We start from the raw sequence: 12,088 nt of genomic DNA, 5'->3' as shown, positions 1-12,088 counted from the left end.
GCTAAGTCAGAAGTTCATTGTTTTGTTCATTTTTCTCTGAAATTTCAAATGTAATGATAGGATTTTCTTAACAGAAACAAAAATTTCACTGAATTTGCATGAAAAAACCTCAAGGTCACAAAGCGATAATTTCAGGCGTTCTGAAGTTATGGCCGAAAGAAGATATTCTTCAACTGATGCACTGCGAAAAACCAAATTGTGTAGCAGTTATATTACTTGGAATTCGTACCAGATTTCTCTATGGTATGTTACTTAATTCCATTATGACCATCACTAGAGTTAGAAAATTTGTAACGGATTTATAGAAGTAGAGTCAGTAGAGTATCAAATGCCTTACCAACTCTACTACTATGGTAAAAAATAAAAAATTTGTAACGGATTTTAGTACCAATAAAAGGAGCAGTCCAGGGTGTTGAATAACAAAAAACCACTGGACAAACACTCCTGGACTTACTCAGGCCAATAAATTCGTGATGATTTCATCTACCTATGCCAGAAAGCTCTTGAAGCTGTCACGAGCTGAACTTCGGGTGATGGTGGGACTGCTGACGGGGCACTGTCGGTACAAACACCATTTGTATGGTAAAGTCAGCAGATGAGATTTACAGGCTCTGTGGATCAGAAACAGAAACGCATGGTATGCAAGTGTCTAGAGCTGGCTGGCCTAAAAACCATCCATATGGGGAAGCCGGTCCTGGATAACCGTGAGGTAACGGCCAAGGCTCCTAAGGAGGTTTTCAGTTTTATTAACGCCATTGACGACCTCCTTGGGTTTGAATGAGTAGGGTAGAGAACAGAAAAAATACATGGTCGCAGTTCCCGGAAGGCTTATTGAGCCACAACGACCCCAGCTGAAATAATAATAAGCAGTTAAATAACTTGGAACTTGCACCAGGTTTCTCTATCATATGTTACTGAACTTCATTATCCCCATCACTAGAGAAATTTGTAACGGATGTTAGTACTTACTTTAGAAGTAGAGTCGGTAAAGTATTAAATGACTTACTAACTCTACTTCTATTATACTAAAATCCGTTACAAATTTATAACGGATTTTAGTACCATAGAAAAAGAGTTGGTAAGGTACTCTACCGACCCTACTTCTATAGTACTAAAATCCGTTACAAATTTTTTTTGAATCTGTTGATGGTGATAATGGAGTTTAGTATGTTATCGACCCTGTAGCAGATTTTAATATTTTAGTATTAGAGTCGATAGAATATGAAATACCTTACTAACTCTACTTCTATGATACTAAAATCCGTTACAAATTCATAACGGATTTTATTACTTTAGAAGTAGTTAGTAAGGTATTTGATACTCTACCGACTCTACTTCTATAGTAGACCGATACTGAAATCCGTTACAAATTTTCCAACTCTAGTAATGGTGATAATGGAGTTCAGTATAAGTTATCGACCCTACTTCTATGATACTAAAATCCGTTACAAATTTTTCAACTCTATTGATGGTAATAACGAAATTCAAAAATGTGTAACGGATTTCAGTACCATAAGAGTAGAGTATTTGATACTCGACCAACAGTGGCATTCTGGTTTGAATTCTTGCCGAAAAATCAATTTCAATTGAAATACCCCCTTCGCGGTGTATTTTATGACGATTAACCGTTATTTGAATGCGATATGGAGCTGGCAAAAACCCCACACAATATCCCAAAATTGCATCGGCCATTTCCTCAACCGAAAAAACCGACCTGGATTGCCGTATTCCTGTTTCACGTTCCGAATCGAATGACGTTCATTTCCAATTTTCCACTAGAGGCACCTCATCCCCACGTACACAGAGGGATCGATGGCAGCGCATTCAGTCCATTCCCGATTAAAATCTGATTGTTATGCCTTTCCATTCTTCATTTTCCGTCAGCCTGGTTCCAGAAAATACCAATTAAACGTTTTTATCGATTCTGTGTTCGTTGACACGTGAACAGGTAAAGTGAACACGTTCCAGGTTGCCATAATTAATGTGTAATCGCGGGTTTCAGAAGACTAACAGCGATTTTCACTCCGTTTGCTGAGTGCGGGATTTTTTACGCTTAATTTCGTTCCACCGCATTTTTGTTTGTGCGCTCGTTTCGTCGTCACAATGTCTGTAATTTTCGAATTTCGAGCCGGGAATGGTCTCGACCGATAATGATCGACTCATTGATGAAATGCATGGTCAAATAAAGGTATATCCGTCCGGCTGTGAACACTATAATTCTCGAATAGAAAAACCTAGAAACTTTTAGAGTAGGTCATACTGTGATAAACATAGATAGAGGAAGTAAACGCAATTTTTACATGTTCCCAACATGGTTAGATTACGTTGTCGGATTGTGATATATTTTCAAATCCACAATTTTACTATATCCTTATGAATGTATGTTATATTGAATGAAATATATTTATTTAAGTGATTCCCGATTAAATATCCAAATTTGAATATTTGGAATCCGATAACTTTCCTAATTGTCGAATTTATAATGAGCAGAATATTTATTACTTTCTGTATCTACCTACTGAAATCCAAAGTTTGGCAACTTTTGCTCTCCTAGTGTCATCGGTTGTTGCACGTCGTTTGGCGCTTGAAGTTTGTTTTCTGAATTTCTGATATATTTTGGTATTTATTTCAATATATTTTGAGTTAATATGAAATGTTGATTCACTATGGGACATGAGAAGTGCGTTCTTTGTGGATATGTTTTAATTTCCTCGCGCATCATGTCAAATTTGATAGTTTATGTTACTCTGACGATTAGGTAAATGGCCATAATCTGACTAGACATTCCATGAATATGGCTATTCAAAATTCGCGTTTGGGATTAAAATAATAATTTCAAGTTTCGTGTGACATTTCCTGTTGATTGATCAGCCACTTTCATTAAAAATTCCGGAAGAATATCTGGAAACAATTATCCAATATGTCTGTGACCAAAACACTGGTGGTGTTTAGATATGAGGTGATAATATGAAGAAACTATTTGCATGCCAAATTTGAAGCTGATCATATCCTCAGAATCATAGAAAAACATAAGAAGATTGTTAAAAAATATATATCATGAGTTTGCGTTACAACCTCAGAGTAATAAACATAAGGGGGTAGCATTTGTCAATTTCAGTGAGCAATATTTGTCCCTAATATGAACTATCAAACTTGACATGAAGCGCGCGGAAATGAAAACATATCAGTGAAAGGATATTTCACTCAATTCACGAGTTTCTCAACAAAGAACGTACTTCTTATGTCCCATAGTGAATCAACGTTTCATATTAACTAAAAATATATTGAAGAAATACCTAAATATATCAGAAATTCAGAAAACAAACTTCAAGTGAGTCAAACGTCATGAAATAATCGATGACACTAGGAGAGGAAAAGTTGCCAAACCTTGGCTTTCAGCAGATAGATACAGAAAATAATAAATATTCTGCATATTATAAATTAAAGAGTTGAAAAAATATCGGATTCCAAATATTCAAATTTGCATATTTAATCGAGAATCATTCAAATGAATATATTTCATTCAATATAATATAAATTCATAACGATATAGTAAAATTGTGGATTTGAAAATATATCACAATCCGACAGCGTAATCTAACCAAGTTGGAGACATGTGAAAATTATTAATACAAAAATAAAAAAAACCTAATTGAGTTTTTTTTACTGAACATTGAAAAGTGGCGTTGAACTAATATTATTATGGTTCTTGTTTCAAAATATCCTGTTATCCCTGAAAACAGTATCGAACGACCTCATGAAAAAACTTTTGACACAATACACATGATCTTCCACCCTATCAATCGTTTCCGGCGAAAAACGACATCGAAAACAAAACAGGGAAAAGAAAATGGGAAAAGAGTAATTTGAATGCTGTCCGGACGTTCGGAAAAGAAAGTTGACACACTGGAGAGAAAGCTAACTCTCTTTATTACTCGATAAACAAGGGGTTTGGGTCATTGATCGGGATACTGCAAGTGGTGGTCCAATAGTTGATACTGCAGGGTTCATGCCAGAATAAGTAGGAAAATCTAAACATTGGAAATAAAATAATTATTATTTTACGCACATATATATTTTAAGCTTACGGAAAAAGTTTATCTCGTTAACTTCACTTTGTCAATTGCATAATACATAGCATAATAATTTAATTGCACAAATTATAAAAATTTTCATGACTAGTACTTAATGATGATTATATGATGAAAATCCTGAAAGAGTTAAGAAAAAACTTGTTGAATTGAACTGCACGCATTACTTGAAAGCAATAGGTGAATAGGTAGAAAAGGTGAATAGCAATGAGTAAACGCTATAGTAAGACCAATATCGGATCCGAAAAATACAGCTTTTGTAATGATATATAGCTCTATGTTCGGAGAACAAGCGCTCGAAAACAAAACTAAGAAAAACGAATTCAAAGTTCATGAAAAACTGTTTCCATAATAGTCCTCTGGGAGGAATGGGGTCAACAACAATGTTATTTCTTCAGAGTAGGCCGGAAGGCTTCGAAAATGGCATCCTAAATGCCTTTATGAATTGGCCATCGACTTCTATGAATAGAATGATGGGGTAATTCGAAGTCGTTACCTCGGAGTTTCTTTCCATTCTCTCACTTCATGGCCTTGTGGAGTTGTATAAGAATTCATTTACATGGAAATCATTAATTTTTTCCGTTATAACGGGGACGTGAATTTGAATTACGCTGAATTCGTTTTCCTTTCCAGAGAGGATCGATAATTGGGATTTTATTGGCTCAGAGGGAGAAATACCTGATTTATCCTCTTTTTTTCGAGCGCTAGATGAAATGAAAACGAGGTCAGAGCAAGCTGGGATTTGCAAATTATGGCTGGAATTTTATTATGCTTTTCTACATTTCCTGATAATAAAACTGTCAACGGCATTAACAATCCCTTCGGCCGAATTAATAGTTTGAATTCAAATTGAACATTCCTGGCTAATAATTAGCATGGTGTTTTCTGCAATAAAGTACGAAAATTTCAAATTCTAGAACCATTATTTGGGTGTTTCCTCTGATATTTGATTCGAGATATCCCCAAAAGTAACCTAAAAGTGTTACGCTGAGGTACAACAGAAAATCCCAGGTAACAATGAAACACTCTGATACAATGAAGAAGTGAATAGGTTAGTTTTCAGTTCTTTTGATATAGATCTGCAGAGCCGCGTGAGTCTGTCTCTTATTGAAGAGGGACAATTTCATATTGAGTGCAAAAATTTGAAGAAATATTTGCTCGAATGAATTAAACAACGAAGAATCTTTCTCCTGCCTTCAGAACCTCAGAAACTGGCGGATTTTGCAAAATGACCCCAGAATGCACTCATACCAGATCGTCTGTTGCAGATGATCAGAGATCAAATTTCTTCGGTTGCGATTTTTTGGAAGACCAATGAAGCTTACTCAATCTTTAAGGGTGTGTTAGTAGGCTGCATTGTCATTATTGGATACCACCCTCTTCATATTCCTCAAAGAGCTCTACATAGCCCAAAAGTTACACTTGGGTGTTCTATCAGGTCCAGAGTCGTTATTGAGCATTACATTTTGTGAAGTGTATGACGTTGCATCACACTGAACATGCTATCAAAATTTTCACACCTAAAAATCGAATTTGGTAGGGAGCAGATCAAGTGCACTTTCTTTTCCACCAAGCTGGTGCTGTAGCGTATCCAGAAGATATTCCGCAGCTAGATTATATTTTAGTAAGAGAAGCTTAAGTGTCCTCTTCAATCTCATGGTTCAAACCCTTCGGATTCTAATCGTAGGTTCACCTAGGAGCCGAGCAGTTCCAACATCGTCCAAGAATCCTCACATCTCCAGAATGTCATCTGAGACTCCTACGAAATTTTCGAAATACTTAGTTCTAAAAAATGAGAAAAGTACTAACATGGAATCAGTAGCTTTTGAGCAGAATTTTTTCATATATCGAATGTTTTTTTATGTTCTATCCTGACTCTCCTAGGCCTCTGTGAAACCTCTCTGAAGCTGAGGGGCTTAGAGCTTGTGCAAGTTAGGAGAATCATTTGTATAGGCTTTGTAACTGCCTCTTCAGGCATAGCACTGTCCCACATAACCAGAAAAATTCTTTTCGGATCATCCAATTGGACCAACTGCCAGTAAGGTATAAGTTTTTGGGTGTACATATTGACGATGGTTTGCAGTGGAGAGATCATATAGATGCGGTATGTAAACGGCTGAATTGCTCTTTTTTTGCCATCAATAAAAATAAGACTTATTATCCCTAAAATCAATTATAGAAACCTATTACTGTTTATGCTATCCGCATATAGCATATAACATACTCATATGGGGCGGTACGTCTGAACTGAATAGAGTTCTCGTTTATCAGAAGAAAATTATAAGACTGATATTTAATATCCATACAAGCACATCTTATAGACCTTATTTTTGTGACAATGAAATATTAACAGTAGCGGGTATTCACTTGTTTAAATGTTTCCTTCATACTAAAAAGAATGCAAAAAAATCTTACTAAGCTATCAAGTTACCATTCATACTCAACAAGGAGCGGTGATATCCTAGTAATTCCTGTGCACAGAACATCAAAATACGAACAATCTCCCAACAATCAGGGGATTGTTCTGTTCAATAATTTACCAGTCTCTATAAGAAGTAGAAATATGTACTATTTCAAAAAATTAGTTAAGAATCTGTTACTGAATAAATGTTACTACTCTGTAAGAGAATATTTAGAGGACAATGACTATATGAGTATACGAATGAGACTATACGAGTAACAGTCAATTGCAAATTTTGTTTAGTTCAATCTTTTTGAATTTTCTTTCTTTTGCTTTATTATGACCCGTCCTACACTTGTTTGTTCTAAAGGATCAATAAATGTTATTATTAGTGATCAATTAGATCTAATATATGAAGGAGCGCTCAAAGGCTACAAGGTTTCAAACGTCATCCTGAATCCCTATAATTGTACCTCAGTATGAGACGAAATTATATAATCTCAACTGGATATAAAATCGATAAATCAGTTAACTTCACGTAACCCACGAAACTTGTAACAACCATGTAACCACACCGAAATAACGTATTTTCCAAACTGCTCCCCAACAGCACTTAGTCCCAACAAAACCTGGGACATCCAAAGCAGGTTTTCGGCCAGAAAGGGGTCATGCATTCGGAATATGAAATATCGCGAGTGTCAATAGGAAACCCATCTAGCATATTGTTGGAGCATAATTCTCCAGGATACTTCCATTTGCATCCAGAATGGCCTCATTCAACTCCCCAGATTTCCCTCGTGCTCCAACTGTATTATTCCAATTCGGATTCGAATCACGGTTGCAAAATCACATATAACTTCGACATATGCCCCGACGACAGGAAGAAAAGTAGGAGTTTATCGAATGGGCAGCTTTCCAGAATATACTTCTTGCGAGGCGCGAAAAAAAAAAACCACCGCATTTGCATATTTCTACGGTCCGACTGTTTCCAGCCAGGAAACTCGGGATATTGAAGTTTTTACGGAGAATCCGACGGATTTCAGTTTGCGCACCGAGAGATGTTGCTCATCACCGAACGGAATGCCGATAGGTGATTTGAATACTTAGATTGAGAGGATGTGGAGTGAATTCCCAATGCAATACACTGTTGTGTAGGATGAACTTTGAGTTTATAGTCCAATCAAAAAGATTTCAAGTTCACTTCCGTATTCTTCCGTATTCAACAAAAACTTATGGTTAGCTGTTCCAGGGAAACAACAGGCTAAAACGAGTCACTCAATAAGTCCTGATCCTAACCAGTAAACATTCATTTTTTGTTAAAACTTCGACTATATTCGTCAACAGAGTCACCTAGAGTGATAGATCCACTCCAACGCTTTTCCGAATTCCCAATATTTATTACTATGTAGCGGATGGGGTAGTCGAAATAAATAGATAGTAGATGTAATACAATAAGCTTAGGTATTTGTGAACATAAGGCCATCGAAATATTAGTCGATTTGTATCAGCATCATAAAGTTAATCTCGATTAAACATGTCAGCTTACGAGCCAAATTCTTGTATTCTGCGGGAGGTCTTAATTTTCGGCTTTTATATGGAAAAATCTGCACCTGAGGCTCATCGAATGCTCTAAAACACCCATGGACAGTTAAAGAACATGTCGAGAGTGGTTTCAAGAATGGTGATTTTGATGTCCAGCATGGCGGTGGAAGAGACAAGGTTTTCGGTGATGCAGAATTACATTACTTGATGGAGACTCGTGTCAAACGCAACAAGAATTGACAGAATCATTGGGAGTGACGCAACAAGCCATTTCAAAACGTCTGAAAGTCATGGAAATGATTTAAAACCAAAATTGGATTCCGTACAAGTTGCAGCCTAAAGATTTTGAACGGAATTTGTTTGCTTGTGGACAGCTGCTTGCAAGGCAAAGACGGAAGGGATTTCTGCGTCACATTGTATTTGGGGACAAAAAATAGGTTCATTACGATAATTCCAAGTGCAGAAAATCATAGGGATTCCCAGCCATGCTTCCAAGTTGACGGCCAAACCGAATATTCACGGTTCCAAGGTTATGCTGAGTATTTGGTGTAACCAGCTTGGCGTAGTGTATAAAGAGTTGTTAAGACCGACTGAAACAATCACAGGCGATCGTTATTGAACGCGATTAATGCGTTTGATCTGAACATTGAAAGACAAATTGCAACAATACAATGATAGACATGATAAAGTGATTTTACAGAATGACAATGCTCGACCCCATGTTGCGAAAGTGGTACAGACATACTTGTTAACGTTGAAATGGGAAGTCCTACCCCACCCGCTGTTTTCCCCATACGTTGCTCCCTCGGACAATCACTTGTTTCGAACAATGGCACACGGTCTAGCTGACCAGCACTTCCGGTCTTATGAAGAAGTACTTGATTGTTTCGGTATCTACGGAAATTCATCTCAATTTAGTTGCCATACTCACCTGAAGAAGTCAAAATGTAATTTGACCATTATTTGTTGTGAAATCGATTCGTGGATCGCTTGAAGAGTTTAAACAGTTTTTTCAACGCTGGATTCGTACGCTGCCCGAAAGATTGGATAAAGTGGTGGCAAGCGATGCACAATACTTTGGATCATAAATGTATAACCAGTTTTTTTACAATAAAGCCTCGAATATCGGAAAAAAAAGGTGGAAGCATAGTTGTACGCTTATGTAATTATTCAAAGTTATAAACGTCGTTGAGGCTTGTACCTTTCCATTGCTGAGTTTTCGAATCCTTTCGGTTAAATGACTCGCTAGATTTCAATCAAGTCTCAAAAACTAAAAATCAGTTACCCCTTTATGAAATTAACACACTGATTCACTGCTATCCTGAATCAATAGGGACATCCGCACTAATCTCGCAGCAAAGCTCTCGAACAATGTTGGAAGTGCCCCTGCGCTCTCAGCTCAAGGTGATAAGGAATGCAGAATGTGGAGCCATCAATAAATTATCAAAATCCCGGTGGCTTACTGACTTTCCAGGGATTTATAGGAGGTTATCAAAAGCCAGCATACCTTTTTACTTAATAAAACGGATAGGAGGTTGTTCTTACCCGGCACTGTATTAACAGCCGGGCTCCATATTTCCAACTTGGAAGAGGGAGCTTTTTTTCATCGGGCCATTCTAATGTAAATTGTCAATTTAACTTTGCGGTTAAGCCTGGAGTAATCTGGAAACGTTTGAGTTTCGTTTCATGAGGTATGAAGTATAAAAGGAATAGTGAAGGAGAGTTCGTGGAGACTTTGGAAAAGTTCTGGATCCTTATTCCGAGCCAGGAACTTGAATATTTTTTATCATCTATCTGTTCAACTCAATTATTTCTTTACTATTCGAAGCTTAATATTATGTTTAAGTTTTCGATTCAAACTTCCAGAAGATCGTTTAAATACCAGTCACCTGGTTACCTGCCAATTTCTGAAGATAGTATTGTCTTTTGTAGAGCTTTATGAGTTGACAAAAAAGCTTTTCAGAAGACTCTGGTCAACGCTAGTTCTCAAGTGAAAGGGTGTTCAAAGTTCAAGTTAGCGACTCATTCAAAAAAAAATCTGAAACTGAATGGATAGCTTGAAACCACCATGGAATTTAAAAATTGGACAAGTATTCACCAAGTGGTCTATGGTTTCTTCTACACCACATTCACATAGTGGGCTTTGAATTGAATGCCATTTGAAGATCATACTATTGCAACGAACATGAACAGTCCTAAGTCTGAAGGATCAACGATTAGACTTTTGTTGAAGACATTACAATAACCTAATTCCGAAAGCCAAATTTCCTTATCACTTTCATTAGATTGAGAGAAAGTATTTATCCATAAAAGTTTGCGTGACTTTAATCTGGCAGTTCTAGTATATGGGAGGTGAGATACAATTGAAAATAAGTTCGGGTTTCCAAGATTTCTTGACTGAGACCTGTCTACGAATATAAGACAAAAGTATATGTGATAGCACTGGTAGCCAATGTAAAGATGTAGATAGAATAGTTCCATCTGATAATTCTCATAGAAATGTAAAGTTGTGCATCAACTGGACCTTGAAATTCAAGGAAGAATCAAGTTTAACTCCAAATTATATGGGAGTATAATTATGATTCAAGACGGAATTATTGGAAGTTACTTTAAATTTTCTATATTTGGTTGATTATTCAAGTGAAAACAGATAATTTCTGTTCTATTTGGATTAGGGCAAATAATTTTCCATAATTTTTAGATATTCATTTGAAGTATTTGCAATGATTCCGAAATCAGTATGAAGAAAAATGAGAGCAATGATATCATCGGCATAAATTAATTTTTCAGATAAGGTAACAGGGAAGTCACACAAATAGCAATTGAAAAGTATGAGAGACAAAACAGATCCCTGCGGAAGACCATTATTCAACGTTTTGAAAGTACTCTTTCGTCATCAACAAAAACACGAAGTCTGCTATCAGATAACATACGAATCATTTTTCCGCACTTCAAATGATTATGTAGTTTATAAATCTAATCATTCTTCCACACTGTATCGTGAGCTGCAGATAAATCTACGAAGGCATCTCCTATTTTCTTAATATTACTTATTATACTCACTTACTTATAATTGAAACCTGATTCATTGAGAATAGTAGGATTGAAAACCTGATCAGAACAATTTCTTTTTTTTTCTAAAACCTGCTTGAGAGATCATCTTCAACATATGGTTCAATCCTGAATAGAATCAACCTTTCCAAAATTTCGAAAGGAACACTCCGTCCTCCGAAGGTGCCATTTTCCATCGAAGCTGTACAAGGTACTTCGTCTTCAGTTGATGACGCGTATTTCAGAAAATATAAAATGTTTGCGATATGAAAGCAGGTGCAATTCTAGTTGATGAAACTTGCTAGATAGTGTGCCATTCAAGAATTTGTTATTATATTATTTTGCCTTTGCTATTCCAAAAGAAGTCTTGAGATGCACTTGTTTGAAATTTTCATATTATGTTTAGAGAAGTAGTTAAAGCTCCTAAGTAACAAGAGTTGAGCCCGATTTCATGAATTTTGAGGGGTTAGTTTTTTTGACAGTTTGTTTTTTTTTTCATTGAAGAATATGGTGGTGAATTATTGACCACTTATCCTGACACTCTCTGTTTATAACCATTTCTTGTTCCATTTATGTTACTCACCTTAGGTTAATACAAATCAGCTAGAGTTGAAATCTATAACGTCACTTGACTGATGCCAGATTTGACAATGATCTTCACGAAACGAAACCATTTCGCTTAATGAGAATGTCGGGAAAATTCATTACGGCAGCCAAAACATTAGTAAAACTATAAACCTGTTCGTTTAATTTCACCCCAGAGTTGGATTTCAGTATCGCAATGAAGTGGTTTCGCAAATAATAACCTTGGGAATTCCTAGAAATTATGGTTGGAAGTAAACCGGGGCAGACGATTTCGCTCCTTCAGGAGGGCATTTGTATGAAAATGACATCATCCTGTTTTCCCAGTGCACCTTATTCGTTGAATTGAGTTTAGACCTCGCGTCTTGACGCTAAGTAAATCATGCAGAGGACATTTCAAGGTTGAAAGTCTAGCTTTGCT

The 12,088-nt window shown here is 36.4% G+C and overlaps 1 protein-coding gene across 12 annotated transcripts in view; it reads left to right on the top strand.

Moving 5' to 3' along the window:
- The window catches only part of LOC123680809 (disintegrin and metalloproteinase domain-containing protein 11), a 656,359-nt gene that overhangs the window by 279,803 nt on the left and 364,468 nt on the right, over positions 1-12,088 (top strand). The gene's annotated exons all lie outside the window — the stretch shown is intronic.

This window comes from Harmonia axyridis, chromosome 5 (genome assembly GCF_914767665.1).
Source record: "Harmonia axyridis chromosome 5, icHarAxyr1.1, whole genome shotgun sequence".
Lineage (NCBI taxonomy): Eukaryota > Metazoa > Arthropoda > Insecta > Coleoptera > Coccinellidae > Harmonia > Harmonia axyridis.
This window is presented reverse-complemented; position numbering and strand designations above follow the sequence as displayed.